Raw genomic sequence first — 24,106 nt, 5'->3', positions numbered from 1 at the left:
AAACCATTTTGGAAAGAGTGTTTTTTTTGTTATGATGTACCGAACAAAAATTGCCAAAAATTCCCTTTTTTTTAATTTTCTTCATAATTGTTTTTACACCAAATCTGTATTTATATTGAGATTCATTGATGTCTTGCCTTTATAAAAATGTATACTTTTATATGTCTTGCGTGAACAATTACAAAGTTATGGCACTTTTACTACATGCATGTCTGAGAGTACACAGCGACCTTAATAAACCATCCATTTATTGGAATCAGTGGCGGCGGAAGCATTAAAATTTGGGGGGGGGGGGGTCGGTGAAGAGTATATTTTGTTCTGGTTTTACTGGCACTTTTTGTTGTGCGTGGACTGCTGGCGAAAAACTTCATTTTTTTAGCCCGAAATGAAGGTGTGTTTTGCTATTTGATGGGATTGTTCAAAGAGCTTCAAAGCGAAGCGCAAAATTGTCCACTTTTACCCTATTTGGGCCCAGCACGGTGATTTTCGAAGTGCTAAAACTTGAGATGAAAGGAATGAGGAACCAATCTAAATGGGTTGAAAAATAGATTGTTTTGTAGACTCAATAAGACTGATTTTACTATGGGTTACTCCTTGCGGAATGTAGGCTGCCAAATGACATATGTTGCATTATGTTTGGAATGAGAGATTTCAAACTTTTTTTTATATTGAATAATATTTTCAATTAAGATTTGTTCCTAATTCGGGACGGGAAACGATTGATAACAATAAAAAACAAAGCGAAGCGCAAAATTGTCCACTTTTACCCTATTTGGGCCCAGCACGGTGATTTTCGAAGTAAAAACAATCATTTCTATACCCAAAATTCAATAGAAAAGCGCGCACTGGCCCATCAAATAGCAAAACACACCTTCATTTTGGACTATAAAAAAAGCAGGCTGAAATTGATTTTTTTTTTGGCCGCGTGCAAAATTGAAGGGCCTAGTAAAATAGAAACACACTTGTCCTGACCCCCCCCCTCATTTTAATGCTTCCGCCGCCACTGCTGTCACCCCCCCCCTTATTCGTCGGATCGTGCAGGGTGTACATGATTGCTCCCTAAGAATTTCAGAAACGTTCAAATATCATTGGCCCTATGCAAAATTCCCTGTTCACTACACTGACTAGGCCTATATTAAATTGTCAGCTATTATATTGACCCATCAAAGTATTGTTAGAATACTTTGGTAGCATTCACTTACAGGTCGGATGTCCAAAAATGGTGTCAAAAGACTTAAGAAGACTTAAACTATACATAACGGTTGTTTTAGGTCGAAATTTGGCCAGATAACGAAGATACACAATTTTGAGTATTTTGCCCAAAATTTTCGGATGTCCAAAAATGGTGTCAAAAAATGTAGAAGACTTAAACTATACATAACAGTTGTTTTTAGGCCGAAATTTGGCCAGATAACGAAGATACAAAATTGTGAGTATTTTGGCCAAAATTTTCGGATGTCCAAAAATTGTGTCAAAAGACTTAAGAAGACTTAAACTATACATAGGCCTAACAGTTGTTTTTAGGTCGAAATTTGGCCAGATAACGAAGATACAAAATTTTGAGTGTTTTGGTCAAAAATTTCGGATGTCCAAAAATGGTGTCAAAAAAATGTAGAAGACTTGAACTATACATAGGGCCTAAGAGTTGTTTTTAGGTAGAAATTTGGCCAAATAACGAAGATACAACATTTTGACATTTTTGGCCAAATTTTTTGAATGCTCCAAAATGTTGTCAAAAGACTTAAGAAGACTTAAGCTATACATAACAGTTGTTTTAGGTCGAAATTTGGCCAGATAACGAAGATACAAAATTTGGAGTATTGTGGCCAAAATTGTCAAATGTCCAAAAATAGTGTCAAAAAACTATAGAAGACTTGAACTATACATAAGAGTTGTTTTTAGGTAGAAATTTGGCCAAATAACGAAGATACAAAATTTTGACATTTTTGGCCAAATTTTTTGAATGCTCCAAAATGGTGTCAAAAGACTTAAGAAGACTAAAGCTATACATAACAGTTGTTTTTAGGTCGACATTTGGCCAGATAACGAAGGTACAAAATTTTGAGTATTTTGGCCAAAATTTTCAAATGTCCAAAAATAGTGTCAAAAAACTATAGAAGACTTGAACTATACATAAAAGTTGTTTTTAGGTCGAAATTACGGTGTCTGATCTCCGCCAAACTCCCCCTTTTATAATTCATCTCCCCAAATTTTCAGTTTTCCCCCTTTTGCGAAATGCTTTCCCCTTTTTCAAATATTTTCCCTTTTAACTTTCCCCTTTTCAAATAGTTCCCCTTTTCGACTTTCTCCTTTTCAAATAGTTCCCCCTTTTCGACTTTCCCCATTTTCAAATAGTTCCCCTTTTCAATTTCCCCCTTTTCATATAGTTTCCCCCCTTTTCGAATTTCCCCTTTTCATATAGTTTTCCCCTTTTCGAATTTCCCCTTTTCATGTTTCCCCTTTTCAATTTCCCCCTTTTCATATAGTTTCCCCTTTTCAATTTCCCCCTTTTCATAGTTTCCCCCCTTTTCGAATTTCCCCCTTTTCATAGAACCCCCTTTTCAAATTTCCCCCTTTTATAGTTCCCCCTTTTCGAATTTCCCCCTTTTCATATAGTTTCCCCCTTTTCGAATTTCCCCTTTTCATAGAACCCCTTTTCAATTTCCCCTTTTCATATAGTATCCCCTTTTCGAATTTCCCCCTTTTCATATAGTTTCCCCTTTTCGAATTTTCTTTTCACCTTTTACATAATACCATTTTAAAACAGATATCCCCATTAAAATAGTTTCTCCTTCTTAAATTTTTACTCCTTTTTTTATTCCCCGTTTGACGATGCGTAGGCTTTACCAGTAGGCACCGACCATCTATAGTGCCAGCCTTCATGCTTCGATCGTGCATACATGTACTTCGATATTGAAATAGGTCCAGCCTACACGTTGAAAGCACGTGATTGTCTGATACAAATTCTTGAGCTAAATAAAATGAATAAAATGATACTTATTATGTAATTTATGAATTCTAATTCTATAGGATATAGATCTACATTTAAGAAAAATCATAATCTGAATTATATCATGCAACTAAATATAGACCCAGGAAAAGGCCAGGAGATTGGAATTCGAATCAATTAGATTGCCTTATTAATCGTTATTATTTTGGACTTGTCTCGACTTTTAAAAAAGACTAGGCTTAATTGCTACTTAATTCTTCATCTAACATACAGGGCCTACTAATTCTTTTTGGATTTTTGAAGCGTGCACCACTGACCGAAGTCCCTGGTTCATTTGTCTGGTCAATTGAATATATGCCATAGAGCCTTTGATTAGAAAGCACATTTTTATTGTTAACGGAATTGTTGACAAAGAATAGCGAAAATTACTCGGAACTGGCTTAAAAATAAAGTTGCATAAAATCACACAGCCACACTTGTCATAAATATGCAATGCCCATTTTGTCCAGGCCCGTTTTATAAATGTATGCTTTTATTGTCATTTCACTGTTAAGACCGCTTGTTTTAAACTTTGGTGCTAACTTTAAAAAAAACCTTTTGAATATATAGCACAAACAATTCTTAGTAGGCCTATCTAGGCTTCTGTAACAATGGCAGCCAGTTGTTTGTTGTCTCTAACATATCCCTGTTTATAGACAAGTTCTTCACATACTTTCAAACATCATTGCTATGAATTTGACCAGCATAAATATTTATGCATGCCATTTCACCCGTTTAACATTCTGAACATTATTTGGTTTATCAATCATATCGGATTTGCTCTTTGTACAGCCCCTCTATAAACGTACATAAAAGTTGACGGATCCCTAACCCATTGAATTTAGCGGGCGCTTGCACAACAGGCTATAAATCTACCTACGTTGGTATCCAAATTCATGTAGAACGCCTTTCCAATAATGGATGTAGCGGAATGAGCTCTAGTGAGTGCACGGTACTCTCCAGGGTCCAGGCTTACTGGCAAAGCCTACGCACGGAAAACAGGGGAGTACCCAAACAAAAGGGAGTATTAAAAACAAAAAGGGAGTATTATTTTAAAAAGGGAGAAACTATTTAAAATGGGAACCTATTTGTGAAAAGCGGGAGGAAAGTTAAAAGGGGATTATTTGTAAAAGGGGAACTATTTACAAAATGGGTGAAAATAAAAAGGGTATTATTTGTAAAGGGGTAATTCGAAAACGGGGAAACTATTTGAAAAGGGGGAAATTAAAAAGGGGAAACTATTTGAAAAGGGGAAACTATATGAAAAGGGGGAAAGTCGAAAAGGGGAAACTATTTGAAAAAACTACTTGAAAAGGGGGGAAACTATTTGAAAAGGGGTGTTATTTGTAAAGGGGTAATTCGAAAACGGGGAAACTATTTGAAAAGGGGGGATTCGAAAAGGGGAAAAGGGGGAAACTATATGAAAAGGGGGAAAGTCGAAAAGGGGGAAACTATTTGAAAAGGGGGTAAAAAGGGGTATTATTTGTAAAGGGGGTAATTCGAAAACGGGGAAACTATTTGTAAAGGGGGTAATTCGAAAACGGGGAAACTATTTGAAAAGGGGTGATTCGAAAAGGGGGAAACTATATGAAAAGGGGGAAAGTCGAAAAGGGGGAAACTATTTGAAAAGGGGGAAAGTCGAAAAGGGGGAAACTATTTGAAAAGGGGTAGGTCGAAAAGGGGAAACTATTTGAAAACGGGGAAAGTTAAAAAGGGGAAAATATTAGAAAAGGGGGAAAGCATTTCGCAAAAAGGGGGAAAACTAAAATTTGGGGATATGAATTATAAAAGGGGGAGTTTGGCGGAGATCAGACACCGTACGAAATTCATGAAAATAAGGAATTTCAAAACCTTTATATTTAACGTATAGAATTATTCAATGTCTAATCTCTAATCTCTAATCTCGAGCCAACTTCACCACGCTAATTTATTTTGGGTCGAATCTCTATCATGGAAAGCTTGCTATATCTTTCCAAATATCATGAATATAATGATTGTTTGTTCTAGATTTGGGGTTTAGCGTTTCATATTTGAAAGAACTAATGTTTATTTGCAATATTTCGAAACTACAAACCCAAACTGGGTGCTATGATCTACAAGATTGGGCTACGAGTATGCATTTTACCAAGTTAGCAATAGGTATTTCCTTCATTTATTTTGTAAACAGATAATACTCTGTGATTATTTATGGATGAAAACTAAGAAAATTGCTATTAATGAAATAATTAATATATTAAACATACATTTTGTTTTGCCAACAATGAAAATCCGTTCACAAATAAAGTTTTTAGGATATAGTATTTGACAAATGACATTAAATTCTACTTTTGAACACTGCCAACTCAAAAACTTTGTTCCTTTTATCTACTCTGTCTACCCAGTAATGTTAATTGGAACCCTAATTATTGGGTCAAGGCTATATCTGCATGGTAATTGAATAGGCTGGCCTGTGATAGTGGTATTGATTGTAAAAGCTTGTATTTCAACAAGTTCCTTGCTGGCGAGTTATATAAGCCAGAGCCAGGATGTTGGTATCATTATGCCTCAAATCACTAATTTATTGTAAGATCAATGCATTATAAATTAGATATGGATTAAAGTTAGAACATTACTATAGGCCCACACCTGATCTGTGAACTGTTTTTTTTTAAAGGCTCTTCTTGTTTCAGTTTTGTACTAGTATTAAGACCAAAAAAAAAGCAAACATACAAAAGTTTAGAGTTATGAATTAGAAAGTTGACAGGAAGTTGTAAGAGTTAAATTGTTATGGACATGATGGGTGTATAAAGCGCAAAAATGTTGAAGGTCAAGTCAAAGTCATCCGAGGTGTATTGTCGATCACTGACAAGTCTGCGCCAAATTGTTAAAGGTTATCTGAGGTCGACTAAGTATATGATTGGATTTTTAGAATGTTCAAGGTCGTGTCATTAAACGTAATCACAATTAAGCACTAAAACCATCATGGTCATATCAAAGTTAACAGTTACTGATTCGCCGCGAAGTGTTACGTGTAGTCCGATTTGACTATGTCAACTGGATCACAATTTTGAGTTCTGCACCATGATGGAAATGATCGCAACACAAAGTCTATAGCATGTAGTACCAACCAATGTCAAAGGTGCGTGATCCAGTTACCAGGGAGTTATGTAACCACTTTGCTGGCGAATGGATATTTGGCATAGGGCCTGCACTTTGGCTCGTTTTTTGCAGGTTTACATGGTCCAATAATCACAAGATGACTGACATGTGGTAACAAAGGAAGCAGTCACTGCAATTTGATTATGTCCCATATGATTGGCCATTCAAGACACCCCTGTGAATATACTATAGCGGCCTTTTCAAAATATAATACCTGTTTGCTTGACTGCATTGACAATACCCGGGAACAATACACACAATATATGCATTGGACAAACTTTTTACAATAAGCATGATAAGTGATGATGTGACCTCCAGATTTATACATCGTTCGTCTCGCACACTGACGAAATTTGATTGAATGGACTGCGCCGTGATTACGGTGAAGGACACCGGTTCAAATCCTTTGTTTGGAGCCAATCGATAAAAGCATGCAGGGCCTCTATACCCTATACCCATGTACAGTTTATCCCTTACATAACCTATGTCTTGAATACGCTGGCAAAGTTATGTAATAATCGGATTAATACTATATAGCAGTAGGTAAAAACAAGTTTTGAATAATCCGCGCTACAAAGTCCCATTCAGTGATCCCAGCGAAAGTGAAAAAAAAATCAAATTGTTACGTGTATAAATTTTTTAATGAAAAACAAATGGCAAAAAAACAAAACAGGAAAACGACAGTATTGACGAAGTTGAAGCCCCATTCAAATACATGTAGCTAATTTATATACTGTCAGTACCGGTATATAAATTACAGACTCACGTAAATGCATTATTTTTTTTGTCTTAGACACACGGCTTTCGGCTGAACCACTACACTAGGAAGCTATGTTAGCACATCTATGACAAGCACGAAACGTACAAAATCAGCCATAGGCCTTTTATGACCTTTGACATTCTTTTGTGGCGAGTGACATGGTCTTTCAATTCACGCCGAGTGTCCTTGACAGGTTCGACTATGCTTCAGTGGTCAAAATATAAAAACTATAAAAATCATTGAAGACTGAGTTCCGCAGTCTAGTATCCAAAATCTGAATTTTGATGATTTTTACGATCGTCGGGATGAAAAACAAATCAAAAAATCACTGAATGGGCCTTTAGTTCCCTACTCTCCTAATTACCCTGGCAATATAAATCAAAGAAAAATAAATAAAACAAGAAAAGAAAAAAAAAGACAAAGAAAACGCATTCTGAATACGAAGAATGTCTTTCTGATATCAAATAAATTTCATTGTTTGGAATTCACGATATAATACAAATTTTATGACAAATTATTAAAATTTGATATTTTTCACATTTTTGATATATAACAGTCCTCGAAGTAAATATCATAAATCTAATGATATATTCTTAAACAGTCCCTGGCATACCATACATGTATAGGCCTATGTATAGTACATTAGTCTGCTTTATCTGTTTTGTGCTGTTTAAGCAAATTTAAACATAATTTCCATAAAATGTAAGCTTTTACTGTCAGATATGTCCCTTTTAATTTTGAGCAGAACAAGTGAGGTAAAGCAAAGAAAATTGGAATTTACTACTACTAGCGCCAATGAATGTTATACGATTGTAAAGCGGTACGATCCTCTGGGTGTGTGTGTGGGGGGGGGTGCGTATGTGTGTCCTGCACGCGTATTTTTCTGCAACTATAACGGGACGCAATACGATACCGGTATGTTATAAGAATCAAACTTACAAGAAAGATGGCTCTTGTCAAATCCTACAATTCTGTCAGAGAAAATATGCATATTTGCATTAATTTTTTTAGTAATTGACATAATTGATTAATTAATAAATATTTTATTTAATGACTTACCATTATTCCAAACATGTCAAACAATATGTCAAATTAAAGCTAATGAAATGCTTTATAAATTGGTAAGAGCACATTTTGCAAAATGCATTTAGTATTTTAGTTACATGATTCCAAACATTCTATTCCAATTTTTTGCTACACACGCATAGGAGCTGTACTTTTAGAATCCGCGCCTAATCAATAATAATAGTCTTTCACTCCATTGTCAAAGTACTGTGCTCCCTGTAGCATTATATAGTGACCAGGTCGCGATATTTTTTTTCCTAGTCAACATTTGCATCACATAATACATTTACATGATATAGGCCTATATAAGGCTGGATTGAGCTGTGTTCAGTTTTATACGGCGGATTTATTGCCATAATTATTACCTCTTACTTAAGGGCTGGGGTATGAACGTTTGGACAGTATTTATTTTGGGACATTAGAGCACATCAGACATATCGAATTGCATTCTGAATACGAAGAATGTCCTTCTGATATCAAATAATTTTGATTTTTGAAATTCGCAATTTAATACACATTTTATGGCAAATCATTAAAATTGATATTTTTGATATTTAACAGTACTCGAAGTAAACTTTACAAATCTGATGATTTATACTTAAAGTGTATGTAGGTGGGATGAAAAGCCGACGATCAATTGAAAATTTTGACCTTTCGTATTGGAGATATGGATTTTTTCCCAAAACGCCAAAAAAAAGGTCTTTTGGGAAAAAAATCCATATCTTCAATATGAAAGGTCAAAATTTTCAATTGACCGTCGGCTTTTCCTCCCAGCTACATACACTTTAAGAATATATCATTAGATTTATATAATTTACTTCGAGGACTGTTATATGTCAAAAATTTGAAAAATATTAAATTTTTATAATTTGTCATAAAATTTGTATTATATTGTGATTTTCAAAAAATGAAAATTATTTGATATCAGAAAAAGACATGCTTCGTATTCAGAATGCAATTCGATAGGTCTGAGGTGCTCTCATGTCCTCAAAAAATAATATCGAAACGCAATTAACGCTCATTCTAGATCCCTTAACAAAAGAAAAACAAATTTATTCCAATTAAAATTCTACCAGGGTTCGAACCCACAACCTTTTATTTAACAGTCGAGATCGAATACCACTGCGCTGTGAGTGCTTCTGCCAGAAATGCGTTTGTTCATCATACTTATTGATTACGGAATAAATCGCAAACACACGATATATATATATGTGACGTGTCATGTCAAAAGGAGACACTTTTGGGCAGGATCATAAATGGAGAAATAGCCAAAAATCTGCCCGCAGGTGCTTTTTTCACAATTTGGGTTTGTTGCGAATTTGTGATGTTATTAATGTTTAAAATATTGTCTGATAGTATCAGACCGGGATATAACTGGCATCTTGTATTTTCTGAGACATTTTTCAAGGTAATTCCTATTCTCAACATTGTCAACAATATTTTTAAAGGCCGATATCTCAATTTCCAATTTTATAATACCATAACTTGCGAATTCAATATCTTCGCTTAGGAATGTCCGATTTCATTGGGGAAAACGGCGATGTAGAGCAAAATATCTCTGTATTTAACATATGTAAAAACCTCATAATTGATAACCTGCCCAAAAGTGTCTCCTTTTGACATGACACGTCACATATATTACTTGTCTATTAGTAATAAATACGTATATAATCGCCAATCAATAATGAACCTTGCCTCCGACTATGCGGTTCCTATGCAAATGTTGACTAGTAAATTAATATAGGCGACCAGGTCCTAGAGTGTGATGTTTTTGTAGCAGATGCCCGGGGGGTCACTCCCATTGTGGCCTGTACACCATCCGCGATAATCAACTTTTGAAAAGCACCCTAAACAAGGATTTAACCCTTGCATGATGCAGTCATGTCTACAGTAGAATTCATCTCGACCTTTGCAGGACTTAACCCCATTAAAAGCTATTAAACCAAGATAACACTCATTGAAACAGCTCAACTGATTAAATCTGATCTTCTCTGGTTGTGCACAAGTGACTGTTTTCATGTGCGATATCGCAATAAAGCATGGTATTCATAGCTTCAGCTCTTCCGATCTCGATGAAAGGAAACAATGTTATGTGTGGCTTTGTTCACGAAATCAGACAATGTCGTGCTTTTTGTAAACCAGCATTCTTGAAAATGAGCAACATAATGATTTTTGACTTAACACGGTTTAGAAATAATTTCTTCATATTTTTGGTGTTATCTGTCGTTTACATGTCCTTCCTAAAACACAAAAGTACGACCCTCTCCAAACACCTAAATTAGCTAAAAATTTAGGACATGTTACAAAACTTTATTTTCTAGAACCTATTTAGAATAATTTAAATGTAGCTTTTACCGGTTTTTTGTGGCATCCTTCAGAAGTGAGCGGTCCGATACCAATATTTTCGGTCAAATCTCCATTCAAATAACACGGGGAGTTGGCTAGCTATGCCTTGCCCTCACTCATATTTTACAAAAGTACGACCATTTCTGAACATCTAACCTAGCTGTACTTCTAGGCCATGTTCGAGAAATATATTTGCTAGAAGTCTTGGCGAATACATAAAATATTGGCTGGTTATTTTTCACACAGTGATGTTAACTAGGCAAGTGTACATTCTCCCAACATACATCATTTGTAGGGGTCACGCGTCAATGGTGAGAGCACTGTGTATTGTGTATAGGAAAACGGACAGTAACTGCAGTATGGGCTAAAACGACACCCTAAACAGGGATTTCATTCCTAACATCAAATTTCATACCCTAAATTTCATTTCCGAGTATTTAGAAATTGCAATTTTGCTACCCTTTTTTCCAATTTTTCATATTTTTGACACCCTAAACGCGATACGCGCGTATCGTGCCTACCACGAAAAACGACCCTTTTTACGCGTTATCATTATCGCGGATGGTGTACAGGCCACAATGGGAGTGACCCCCCCGGGAGCAGATGACAGTGCTCATTCAAGCCTGTCAAGGTCAGTTAGTAGCCACTTGCTGAATGGATGGCCATTATCAGCTATCAAAGAGATGCCTTGTGCAGCTGCCAATCACAGTAGAGGTTTGATAACATTTTGTTAAAACCCAAATGTGATATAAGGACAAAGCTGTGCATGTTGGTACTTAATTGTTTGGATTCTTATGTTGAAATTCCCTTGTATTAGTATTTTTATGTGTAGTGTATATTGTTCATAAATTATATAGCTTTTAAATTTTGGGTATTTTTGCTCTGTTGCACTGTACCATTATGGAATTTGAGCAAATCAATTACCGACACAAGCAGGTATACAGTGTATTATTTTATTTTTATTTCGTATCTCAGGAGCACAGCTCACTTGGTAAGGCGTCAGAATTTGGTACACTTCGAACTTTAAATCGGAAGGTGGTGAGTTCGAGCCTCATCACGGTCACATTAATTTTATAAACCAAATATTGTTCGAACTTTTCATATTTGTTTTTCTTTTATTGTTTCTTTTTCGTTGTCTTTTTTTTTCTCTTGTTTTATTTACTTTTTTCTTTATTTTTCTTTGATTCATATTGCCAGGGTAAGGAGTGGAGGAACTAACGGCCCATTCAGTGATTTTTTCATCTGGACGATCGTAAAAATCATCAAAATTCAGATTTTGTACAATGATATAGTCAGTAATAATCTTTTGATCATTATGACTATCATCATCCGAAGAACAGTTTCAGACCATTGCTTGGGATTGTTGGGGCAGAGGTTATCTTTTGAATTCTTTCATGACCGCTGAAGCAGAGTCAAACCTGTCAAGGACACTCGGCGTGAATTGAACTGATTTAATTTATATACTGACAGTATATATAAATTAGCTACATGTAGGCCTATTTGAATGGGGCTTCAACTTCGTCGATACTGCCGTTTTCTTGGGTTTTTTGCCATTTTTTTCATAAAAAAATTTTATAAAAGTAACAATTTGATTTTTTTTTTCACTTTCGCTGGGATCACTAAATGGGGCTTTGCAACGCGATATATTCAAAACTTGTATTCACCTACTGTTATAGCATTAATCCGATTATTACACAACTTCGCCAGCGTATTCAAGACATCCAATGCAAATAATCACCTAGATTATGACGTTCATACCGTAAATATGGCGGAGTACTCAAATTCATTCAACAAAAGCATGATTACAAGCTATTGCAATCTACCGCGACAGCTCGTCTCACACACATAACAAATGCACTATAGGATCAAATAGGTTGACGACAACGTTTGATTGAATGCACTGCATTGCGCCATGATTACGGTGAAGGACACCGGTTCAAATCCTTTGTATGGAGCTAATCAATAATTTCACGCACATCCTCTATTATTGCCCAATTATTGCCCGGGATGATTGCACACTGTAAAAGAGCTATTGTTATAATGTTTGATGAAATCGTGTTTAACTATTTGCTTAAGAAAGGCACAATACAGATAAAGCAGACAGATTTACTACATGTGGTACATGTATATACATATAGGGAATGTGTTCGAGTATTACCTAATTATAATAGGGGCGTATCCAAAAATGAATTCACACCCCTTTCAAATGTCGAGCCAAAGTGCAGGCCCTATGATTGTCATGAATTGTTTATGATCACCCTCACTGCAGCAAACATTCTTAAGGTCGTCTGAATATAGATTGTTGGATTGTTGCGAAACTCGGTGGATGTGATTTCCATTGATCCCTTTGTTATAAGTATGAATTAGTGTAGATCTGGCTTTCAACATGAAAGTTCTTGAGAATTACCTAGTATAGGGCCTATGTCATTGGTGGTAGCGATATTTCCCACCCGGTTGTGCATGTGCTACACACAAAAAATTACTCGCATTCCAAGTACTTGTCAATGTAAAATTATGAAACGTGATCTTCATCCATGGCGTTGTCTTTTTAAAGACATTTCTTGTTTAATCATGTGATGAATCCGCACGGAAAGCCATGGGCCATGTACAAAAAATTAACACTTTCTTCATTAATTTTTTCTGTATCCTTATAATGACAGGAATAATTTGAAATAGGTTTGTTCTTTGGTTTTAATTTCGACCAACGTATAAACTTTGACCTTGAAATATCTCGAATTGCCCAGGGGTGACAGTGACCTAAGGCCCTATTAGAATTGCACTGATTTTTCGAACCAGTTGTTTTGCCGCGAAAGACCTCCGTGAGACTGCATATGCCTTCCTTACCGCCCTTAAACAATTGGAGAAACTTTGCATTTTTTTATCATAAAGCCCAAAGTCGCCCACCCCCCAAAAAAAAAAAAAAAATCTAAATTTATATCATGCAGATCCGTTCGCGATATAATGTGACGTCATCTAATCTCTTTATTCATAAACTACAAAAAAACTTGGAATACAAGACCCTATGGTATTTATTTATTATTTATTTATTTCACAATATTTCAACAGGGTAACCTGCTCAATAAAAATTGATTTTCAGCAGGGCCCTGCTTAACGTATAAAATACAATTTTACATGTTAAAAGAAAATAAATATTTACATAAACACATAATCCATCCATAAAACCATGATTAAGAGACACGTTGACGTAAAAGACATAAAAGATATATATATATACATTATTGAATATTTGATAAAATCATTAGAAACTTCATAAGAATTGTATAAGAATATAAATATTGACATAAACATATAATCGAACCATAAAAACCATAATATCAAGAGACATGCTGATGTAAAAGACATAAAAGATATATATATATATACATAAATAGGATAATTGATAAAAAAAAACACATTAGAAAATACATAAGAAATATACATTGAAATGCTAAAAACCTATTGCAATTGTAAACATAATTTAAGAATGCAGAGCAAGATGATGACTCATAAATGGCAAGATACATTAACATAATTTCAGATCTTTTTTAAAAGCTGTTTTAAAAGACGAGAATGATTTTGCATCTCGGATATCCTTTGAAATAAGATTCCATGTGATACATCCTTGATATTGAAACGTACTTTTACCATAATAAGTATTAAAACTAGGCTTGTAAAGATTTCCAGATTTGCTTGTTCGTGTATGTACAGCATGGATAGAACTAACTGCATGAAATAAATCATTAAGGTAAACAGGTGCCATATTATTCAAAACTTTGTCATACACCCATTATTATATAAAATTCTACTACGAATATCCATGAAGCCTAAAGTCATTAACATATCTTTGATGTGTGTACGGAATGGCATACATAAAATAATTCTCATGGCAGTATTCTGGAGTTTTTGAAGCCTATTTATATTAGTTTCAGTACAACTACTCCAGACAACCATTCCATAATCAAAGTGAGGAAGTACCAATGTGTTATAAATTGTAATAAGGGAACTCTTTGGTACAAATGGCTTAATTCTCCTCATGATACCAAGGCCATTACATACCTTTCGGCAAACGTTGTTAACATGATCATTCCATTTTAAGTTTGAATCAATAGAAACACCAAGATACTTAAACGAATTTACATTTTCAAGCACGATATCATTCATAGTTACATTAAAATCACTAATTTGTCTTGTTTTAAATGACGTACCCAGCAACATTACCTTTGTTTTGTTTACATTTGCTTTCATATGGTTATCATCAAGCCAATTATTTAATGACATAAGGTCATCGTTTAGAAGATTTTCAATAGTAGTGACATCTTTATGACAAACGTAGATTAAAGTATCATCAGCATACATGTCAATAATTGAGTTGTTTAAATAATTTGGCATGTCATTTATAAAAATCAGAAAAAGTAAGGGACCAAGAATAGATCCTTGTGGAACTCCGGATCTAATTAAATTTGGATTTGAAATTTTGCCATTAACCAATACATGCTGTGTTCGATTTTCAAGATAAGATTTGAACCAGCTACCTTCAACTCCTGAAATACCAAGTGACTGTAATTTGTGCACAAGAAATTCATGATTTACCATGTCAAATGCTTTGCTGAGATCAACAAAAACAGCACCAATATAATTTCCATTATCTATTTCCATGTTCCATTTATCAATTGTTTTAATAAGAGCTGTGCATGTGGAGTGGTGTTTTCTTAAACCAGATTGAGCAGTATATAAAATATTATTATCAGTAACATATTTATACAGTTGCTTATGAACGAGCTTTTCCAAAATCTTTGAACAAACCGGAAGAATGGAGATGGGCCTATAATTTGAAAAATCATCTTTATCACCACTCTTGAAAATTGGGGAAACCTTGGCAATTTTGAGATCAGTAGGAACTTTACCTTGTTTAATACATAAGTTAAAAATATTACACAACACAGGAGCAATTTCATTCGTGGCATACTTCAATAACTTGGTACATATATTATCTATACCACTAGCCTTATTCTGTGAAATATCATTTAATTCATTAATAACTTGATCAACACTTATTTCACTGAATGTAAACTTACTATCAACATTAATTTTCTTATCAGTTGACTCCATACAAATATCATTAGTAACATCAGTTGTACCTATGTTGGTGAAATGAACGTTTAATTCGTTCGCCAAATCAATATCATCCTTGAATGTTGTTGGAAGAGTGGTTACTTGACCTTTTTTATTTGGAAGTATGTAGTTCTTTCAAAGTTTTCCACATTTTCTTGCAATCACCAGCAGCATTATTAATCTCTTTGGTATAATACTCTCTTTTAGCATCTTTCATTAATATATTTACCTTGTTTCTTAATTCCTTATATTTATTCCAATGATCATTACAACTGTTTGTACACTTGATTGCTTTCTTATGGTGATAATCCCTTTGGTGCATAATGTCAAAAATATCATCACGGTTTTCTAACCACGGACACAGTTTCTAACCACGGACACAGTTTATCGACTCGCGTTATAATTGGGCGACTTTTATAAAGATTTTGTCGAGACTTCTGACCGGGCTTTCAATAATTTCTCTGCCATAATGGTGAATATGGTAAAAAGAAGATTTTTGACAATAGTTTCTACAATTTTCGGTGCTTTCTGGCTGTTAGAGGAAAAAACAATGGTTAAATAAAAAATTGGGTGACTTTTCGGTGATTGATCGGCGATTTGGGCGATTTGGGCTAACTATTCAGGCAACACCATAAATGAGTTCATGAACTTCCTGTGTTGATAAACTGGCTACGTTGACAAAATATTTGGTGGGGAAAACCACTTAAATTTGTTGATTCGTCAGGAAAGGGTCCAGGCAGTGTATTCATTATGACTCGTAAGTATGATCTATTATCTGCTTGTCTCAAATTTGTTGACACAAAATAAATTGTAACACTATAATATCAGATGTACTGTTGGTAAGCTTACCGTACATCACTACATGTAGGTATGCTAGGTGAATTCAAATTTGCCATCAAACTGCATCATTTCATATATCAAATTAAAGCCCTTGAGTAAACAAAGCCAAAACTGAAAACCATTTTTTCATAGCACTTTCCGTAGCAAAGTTACATCTTGTCAAAGATTGACTTTCATCAAAAAGTTTCAGCTAGCAAAATTCCCCAAAACGGCATTTCGGCGGTGTTTCTAGATCTTAAGCATTAAGTCTCATTATGATAGCAGGGATAGCAGCTTTTTTTTAATGGAACTGCTATCCAAATCCCTCTAAAATTCCATGTGCGGGTGACTTATCACCATAAAAAATCACATATTTGGGTCAAGTGAAGTATAGAAAACATATTTATGTCAGGTTTCTTTCTTCGGGCACTTGTTTTAAATTTCTATGTAAAAATGCACTGACATTGTCGGCGAATTTGGCTGACTAGCAAATGTGTTAACTAAGGTTTGCCTGGGTTACCTAGTACATGCATGCATGTGGTACCAATACCATGGCTTATTGCATGTTCATTTCAGTTGGTGTGATATGCACACATATCATATAGAGTTGGGCGACTAAGTCGCCAATAGTCGTTAGTCGCAACTACGACTATTGAAAACCAAAAGTCGACTAATGCAAGTATATTTTGGGGTTAAAAAATTACTTTAAAAGTGCCAATTATTCGCACCAAAACCAACCAAATACTAACATACATGTATAAACTGCGAAAAATGTGAAAAAATGTTAGTCATTGTCTTACCAATAGTAACACTAACCAACAAGTAATCATAAAGTCCATAAATCATCATTAAATTGGTGTTATTGACTTGTTGTCGAACTACTTTCCCACAAGATAAAAGCCGTCAAAAACTCAAATTACTTAGAACTGTCGAACATCTCATTATGATTATAATTTATGCAGCGATAACAGGTGTAGCAGCGTCATAGCGTGCATGTACAGACCCAGGTTGGGTGTTTGTACCAACTACTGAAGGTATGAGATTATTTTAACTTTGGAAAGAAACAGCGAGATTCGAGAACTTCCGAGAAGTGTTTTCCAAAAGGGAAAATTTAGGAAAATATTATTAGATTAGAAGTACTTTTCACGTAATTTCAAAAAGCTATGCTTATTGTGGTAACAGAATATTTAGAAAGCAACAGGAAAATAAACAAATTAGCTGACAAACAGTCGTAATGTTGCAATGCCACCCCTGTAGGGACAAATGCAGTAGTCTAGATGAGGTCAGGTGACGTAGGTCGGAGGTGAAAATTAATCGTACATGCACGATGCAACACGTTCATGAGCATACCATGGAAAATATGCACTGCCGTACCGGCATGTTTACATATTTTCATGCACAGCAAAACATGGAAACGAACGAAGATCGCTATTGGAATATTGAAGGTTTGAGAAATTATATGAAGTTTCTTGTGCTGTTGCTGGAAAGTGGCCAGTGAATTTAATTGAACAGAAAAGTTAGGCCTATATTACAGCATTTTACAGTCAAATATTTGCATCGCAAATGTGCGATACAGTGTAGCAATTTGTATCGCAACAGTGCTGGTTTGTGTAGCAAACTGTGATGCAAATGCCAGCAATCACGGGTCCTGTAATCATGCATTATAATTATAAATACTAATTGCCACCAATCTTTCACCCGATTTTTCAGTCCAATTTTAACCACAGATAGTCGCGACTATAGTCGTAGTCGCGACTATTTGCTGTCGACTAGGAAAAAAGTGATAGTCGCCCAACTCTAATATCATAGTGCACTTTATTTACCGACTTAACCAAAAGAAGAAGAAGATCGATAAATCTATCATGTAGTACACTTTATCCCAGTGGATCCACGACAGTGAGGAGCAAATAGAGCGGGGAACAGTAACTCTTTTCAGTACATTTACATTTTCAAACACAAAATAATCTGATTGTGGAGTCTGTGGGGGTGTGTGTGAACTTGGAGTCTGAGTGTGAGTATGTGTGTGAACTTCACAAAATCACAAGTGCAGTGAAGTTATATAAAAAACAAGTAAGTTATCAAAATTTATTGACATGACAACCAGGGTTTAGCACACAGATCACACATATTTACTCGTTCATGAATGCACTTTCCGACGTCCGTAACCCTTCATTCTACATTCTACAGGATTTTATGGGTAGACAACCTATGTACAGTTGTATTGCACCCATCTTGTCCTCTTGAACCTAGAGGGTTGAGTGCAGATATCAGAACCGGGGATGATCCCCCTTCTCTTTTTGAATAGCTTTGACACTTTAACGTGCACAGGGATGAATCCTCCTGAACACGGGACCAACAGCTTTACGTTACTTCCGAATCACGGACGTCGCACATACATGTATATCTGCATGTGCTAAGCAGTGTATGGGGGCGAGAAGAAATTCTTCAATTAAATTCTGAAATTAAATTACTGAACTTAATTGAAGGATTCCCGACCATGATATAGGAACTTTTTGGGAGAGAAATACAATTTTACAAAGCCCCCAACTGCTGATATTGCATGGCATTACATCACAGTTTGATGCAAATATTTGACTAAATATTTCCTTTCAGATTCCTGATGAGATTTTAAAGATTTATGTAAATATTAAAATTGTCAATTAACAAATTACGTGAATGCAAACTTGCTGACTTGTTTAAATGGGCGAGATGGCCGAGTGGTTAAGGCGTTGTGCTGCCGGCCGGGAGATACGATTGACGAGGGTTCGAGCCTTGGGCTTGCCTTAGGTGAAAATTCTCTTAACTAATTCCGCATGTTTCAAAGTTGAGTAAATTGTAACATAAAGTGTCATTATGAATTCTTATTCAGGTGGAAACCAGAGAGAAAAAGCCCGTGAAAAGAACATGAAAAAGAAGCAGGAACTGGCCAAGAAGACTGCAGCTGAAGGCAAAGGAGGGAACAAAGGAAAGTCACTGGATGATAGGAGACACAGGTGTGTATTGATTCATTGTTGGCTGTTGCTATGGAAACATCTCAGTCGTAGAGACCATGAAAAGGCTCCCAATGTGGATTTTTTTGTGGATGGTTTTGGTCCACATTGCAAATGGATTCTGCTGTGTCGGGAAGGAAAACTGTAATCAGGTCATTTTACAATTGGGGCAATAAAAGAGAAAACGGCAGGGCAGGGTGTCAGGCCGACACCCTGTGTCGACCATCAGGTTGTTTGGGACAGGGATTACATGCATCGCTCATCTTTAGGTAGCATGCCCAGAAATGTTTGTCGAAGAGATTCTCCTAAACCGTTTTGCATGAATCCAAAAAGATTCTTGTGGAATTTTGAGCCACTAAAGTACTAAGTAAATCTGAAGATTCACATAAAATGCTGTTGCCAGAATTCAAATGGATTCTTGCAAGGTGACATAAAATTATAACCTTGGGTAGAAATTGTGAAGTTTCCAACCACTTATGATTTGTTTTGTGTATATCTAATCTGTTGCAGGGATGCAGAAGTAATGAGATTAAAACAGCAGAAAGCAGCCGACAAGAAAGAAGCAGGTGCTGCAGGTGGTGCATCCAAATAGCCGCAAATCCAACTCTGAGTGCACACCAGCAAGAGAACAGGCACCTCACGTATCGGTTAGCAAAGGAATAATGTCAAACACTGTACATACAAAGAAACTATAACACGGATCTATTGCTACACACATTGTTGGGTAAATGGCCTGAAGACAAATATACTCTGAACTGAAAAGGGTTCACACATAGGTGTGGTCATGATCAACCTGTGATATGTCATGACTACTCATATGTGTGAAATATTCCATACCAGTGTGTCCTGTACAAAATTATGAAGACTGTGATTTTCATGAAAACTTACATACATATGTCTCTACTCTTTTTATGTCCTGTACAAAATATGAAGAACAAGTTTTTACAAAAGCCTATAATGTATGGTTAGCTGTGGAGAATCTTACTTGAAGAGACCCGGTACACGTTAATGATAAATCTAAATCAATTTCCATGATTTGCGTAAGTGTTTCGATTGGGAGCTTTCTTGGACTGGCTGAGGCGTTAAGCTTTGTATTGGGCTCATGATTAAAATAAAAGTTCATTCTGCTGCAAGCCTGCAAACAGTACATGTTAGCATAACTGCATTATCTAATGAAAGTTGATATTGAGTTTCCTGACGCATGTTTTATATCAAGTGATTATCTAGACGACTCTTTCATTATTTTTTAAACATTCACTATTTAATACAGTACCTTTTTGTAATGGTATATTTCCAACAAAACATGATAATAATGTCAGGACAGTGTAGCTTATTATAGTATTGACCATTATGCAGAAGGTTGTTTACACAAGACCCTAAAAAATAGAAAGAAAAAAAAAGACTGAATATTCCAAACTTTCAACAGAATCCTAAATAATGAATTATTTCTACAAAAAGACTTGATGCGGCATAAAAAGGGTGACATGTGCAGGCAACGGAAACTCACAATCAACTAGTGCCGTCGTCGACATGGCTTATGTCGACATAATGTCGACATCGGCATTTTTTTTTAATTTTCAAAAATATTTTTGGCCAGAAAAGCAAATTATAGGCCCAAAATGACTTGTTATTCAAGGTTGGAAACCAGAGAAATACTGCTAGTAAAAAAAATGGCATTTTTTTGTTTTTTTGAGTAGCAGTATTTCTCTGGTTTCCAACCATGAATAACAAGTCATTTTGGGCCTATAACTTGCTTTTCTGGCCAAAATTGCTTTTTGAAAATTTAAAAAAAAACAAAAAACATTTTTTTTAAAGAATTTTTTATGTTGACACACTGTCGACGTCGGTATATGAATTATATCGACATGTCGACATTAAAAAATGGTGCCGACGACAGCACTACAATCAACTTTCAGAAGCCTTAAATCTGAAATACTGCAAAAACGGTAATCACACCTATTTTACTGGGGGATTATGATGTCTGTGATCATACCCAACAAGTTTAACTTTGGAAGATAAAACTCATGATAAACCTTATCGCTGATTGCTTTGGTGCTTCAAATGGATGTGCTAATGATGACAAATGGCATCACAGCTGGCTGTACTTATACTCTACATGTACATTCGATTGGAATCGCTTATATATAATCAGGAATACTAATTATGGACAATAAAGGGCATATCACTGGTATAAAATATTTGTGATATGGCTCTGTTCCTTTCTTTATTATCATTGTAGAAAAATGTAGATGAACTTGAACAACAATTAACATTCAAGACAGTCTAAACTTTTTATGAAATTTGTATTTTTCCATAACTGTGTACAGTATAATTCATGTATTAGTTAGGATTTTAGACTATTATGTTCTTTATGAGTTGGAGTAGGAGATGGAAATATCAATTCATCCAATGCCATGAATACATTTCTTTCCTTCTTTATTGAGATGAATCGCAGAGACTATAAACAGCCCCTTGTATAGTACCAAAGGAGGGGGATTTCATGGTTTGCAATGCAAAGCCATTTACCTTTCTAATTGCCTGTTGTTTGTGACTTGTATAAGACATGATGCAAGTTCTTACAGGAATAGTTCATTCTAATCTGCTATTCATCTCATTGAAGAAGAAAAAAATGGAAAAATCGTATATACTGTAAATTACTCTTTCTTGCCAATTTGACCGGTGGGGTTAAGTTCAAATCAGAAATGATATTAATTATTATTAGACAATTTGCTACCAAAACAGCTCTATGAAAGCTTGGCATTTGGTCACATGGTCCTTTCTGCAGTTAAAAGTTACCAACCTATCATGAAAGAGGCAAAAGGCAGACACCCTCCACAAAAACATTACAATATATTGGATTATTGGTCTTACAATAATACATGTATCCGTATCAGTAATATAGTTGCTCAAACTCCAAATAATGTTTTTTGGAAGGTGTTTGCCATTCGTCAAAAAACACTAATTTAGAAGCATATATATCGATATATCGAGTATAGAGGGTATTCTATGGTATGTAATTATACATGGTACATGCTCAGATTCATGGTTCAAAATACCATTTCCACATGGGCAACAGAACTCACAAAATACCAAATTACATGCACGATTGCACATGGTAACTTCCTGGTGACTTACCATTCATTACATATATGTGACATGATCAAGAGGAATGAGTCGGATGTCGCTAATATTGTTTTCGAGATATTGGCAAAAACAGTGTTCAAATTCTTTTGTTTTATATTGTTTTCAGCCATTGATGAATTGCTCATAACTTGGTAACCAGATGTCCGATTTTGACGGGTTTGCATCAAAATGTAGCATTTATAAACTGCCAGAAAATGATGTAAAAAACTTCTAATTGAAAATTGCCGACATGTGACTCATTCCCCTTGATCATGTCACATATGTGTAAAGTTTCAGGTGCATGTAAATAAAATAAATGGAGTATGTCATTATTTCTATACTTTTCCCTATAACCATGAAGCTGAAAGGAAGTTATACTATTTGTTGTTTCCATTTTTGCCCTAAAGATTTGTTATATTCTTAACATTAAATAAACAATTATCTATAGTGAATACACCCAATATAAATCTAATGTATCATAATGGGAATTTGATAATCATTTTGCAATATATTTTGATTAAAGTATGACAAGGGAATAGTTAATGTATAGCTTAAAATTTAAGCAATATACATGATATATGATCTTTTCTTGTTTTGTTTTGTTTTTCAACATCCTTTATGTAATTCATTGTTTAGGACCTGACATGATGTACAGTAAGGTTTGGTATATTCATTTATGCACAGGAGGTGGCTATCAGGGAAATTAGTATTTCGGTTTTAGTACATGTATTTACTTCTTGTGCCTATTGTTTACTTCTTGGAATTTAAATTTACATCAAACAATCAAGATTAAAATGGGAAAAAAGATATATTGGTATTACAATAATCAGAATGCTTGACTCCATTAAATAATATGTTCTTATTAGTTATTATATATGCAAATAGATGTAGAAAATCATTTATGGTATGTATTACGTCCCTGGGCAGGAAGAACATCCTATGTGCATCTTCACTGACCTATTTAGTAAATATATTGTTGGTAACAATGACAAAACATCCAATTTAACAATCTTGTTATTTTGAAGTGACATAAAACCAAAGAACATTGTGATAGGTTACCTATACCCAAATCCTATAGCATAAACATTTTTAATTTATGGTATTTAGTTACTGCACAAAACTGGCCAGTTGGCCTGGCCAACGATGTTAGACCTTTAAGTAAGTTTTATGTCCCATGCAAAATGAAAATACGGTCAAATTTGACATTGTGTTACTGTTCCCTATTACTACATGTAGGTCACAGTGAAAATGCACATTCGAGGTTGTGCTGTCCAGGGACAAATTTAGTTGTAGTAGTATACATTCAGACCATGCACTTTGTGGTCTTTGAAGTGTCTACATATTTTTCGAAATCATGTTTTCTTTATTTCATTGGTTTATAATAAAAAAATAAAATGTACTCAATTGTTCAAATGTTTTATTTTATTGCTAGTTTTGCATGTGTAAACTACCTGTACTAAAACATGTTGTTTGGTGGCCAATAGAACTACCATCCCTAATTAAAGGATCATTTTATGATTTTAGCATCCTCTTTTCATGCTATGGTTCAAAAATTTATACACACAAAAAAAGAAAGGAAAGCTTTTTCTAAAATTTCAGTTGATTCGGACATTGCATTCTGTGTTTTAATTCCTGTCTGTCGGCATATATTTAGAAATTACAAATCGGACGGTGTCTTTTACATACGACCGAATCTGCAAGAAAGGTTGTGCATACGAACATTATGTAGTCTTCGTTTCTAATGGTATAAAATCATAACTGTTT

The 24,106-nt window shown here is 34.9% G+C and overlaps 1 long non-coding RNA gene across 1 annotated transcript; it reads left to right on the top strand.

Moving 5' to 3' along the window:
• Positions 1-16,024: 16,024 nt before the first annotated feature.
• Positions 16,025-23,741, top strand: LOC140171503 (uncharacterized). The gene is made up of 3 exons (XR_011861610.1): positions 16,025-16,167; positions 19,099-19,222; positions 19,730-23,741. It is a non-coding gene; the product is annotated as an uncharacterized lncRNA (long non-coding RNA).
• The last annotated feature ends 365 nt before the right edge of the window (positions 23,742-24,106 follow it).

Source organism: Amphiura filiformis, chromosome 15, assembly GCF_039555335.1.
Source record: "Amphiura filiformis chromosome 15, Afil_fr2py, whole genome shotgun sequence".
Lineage (NCBI taxonomy): Eukaryota > Metazoa > Echinodermata > Ophiuroidea > Amphilepidida > Amphiuridae > Amphiura > Amphiura filiformis.
This window is presented reverse-complemented; position numbering and strand designations above follow the sequence as displayed.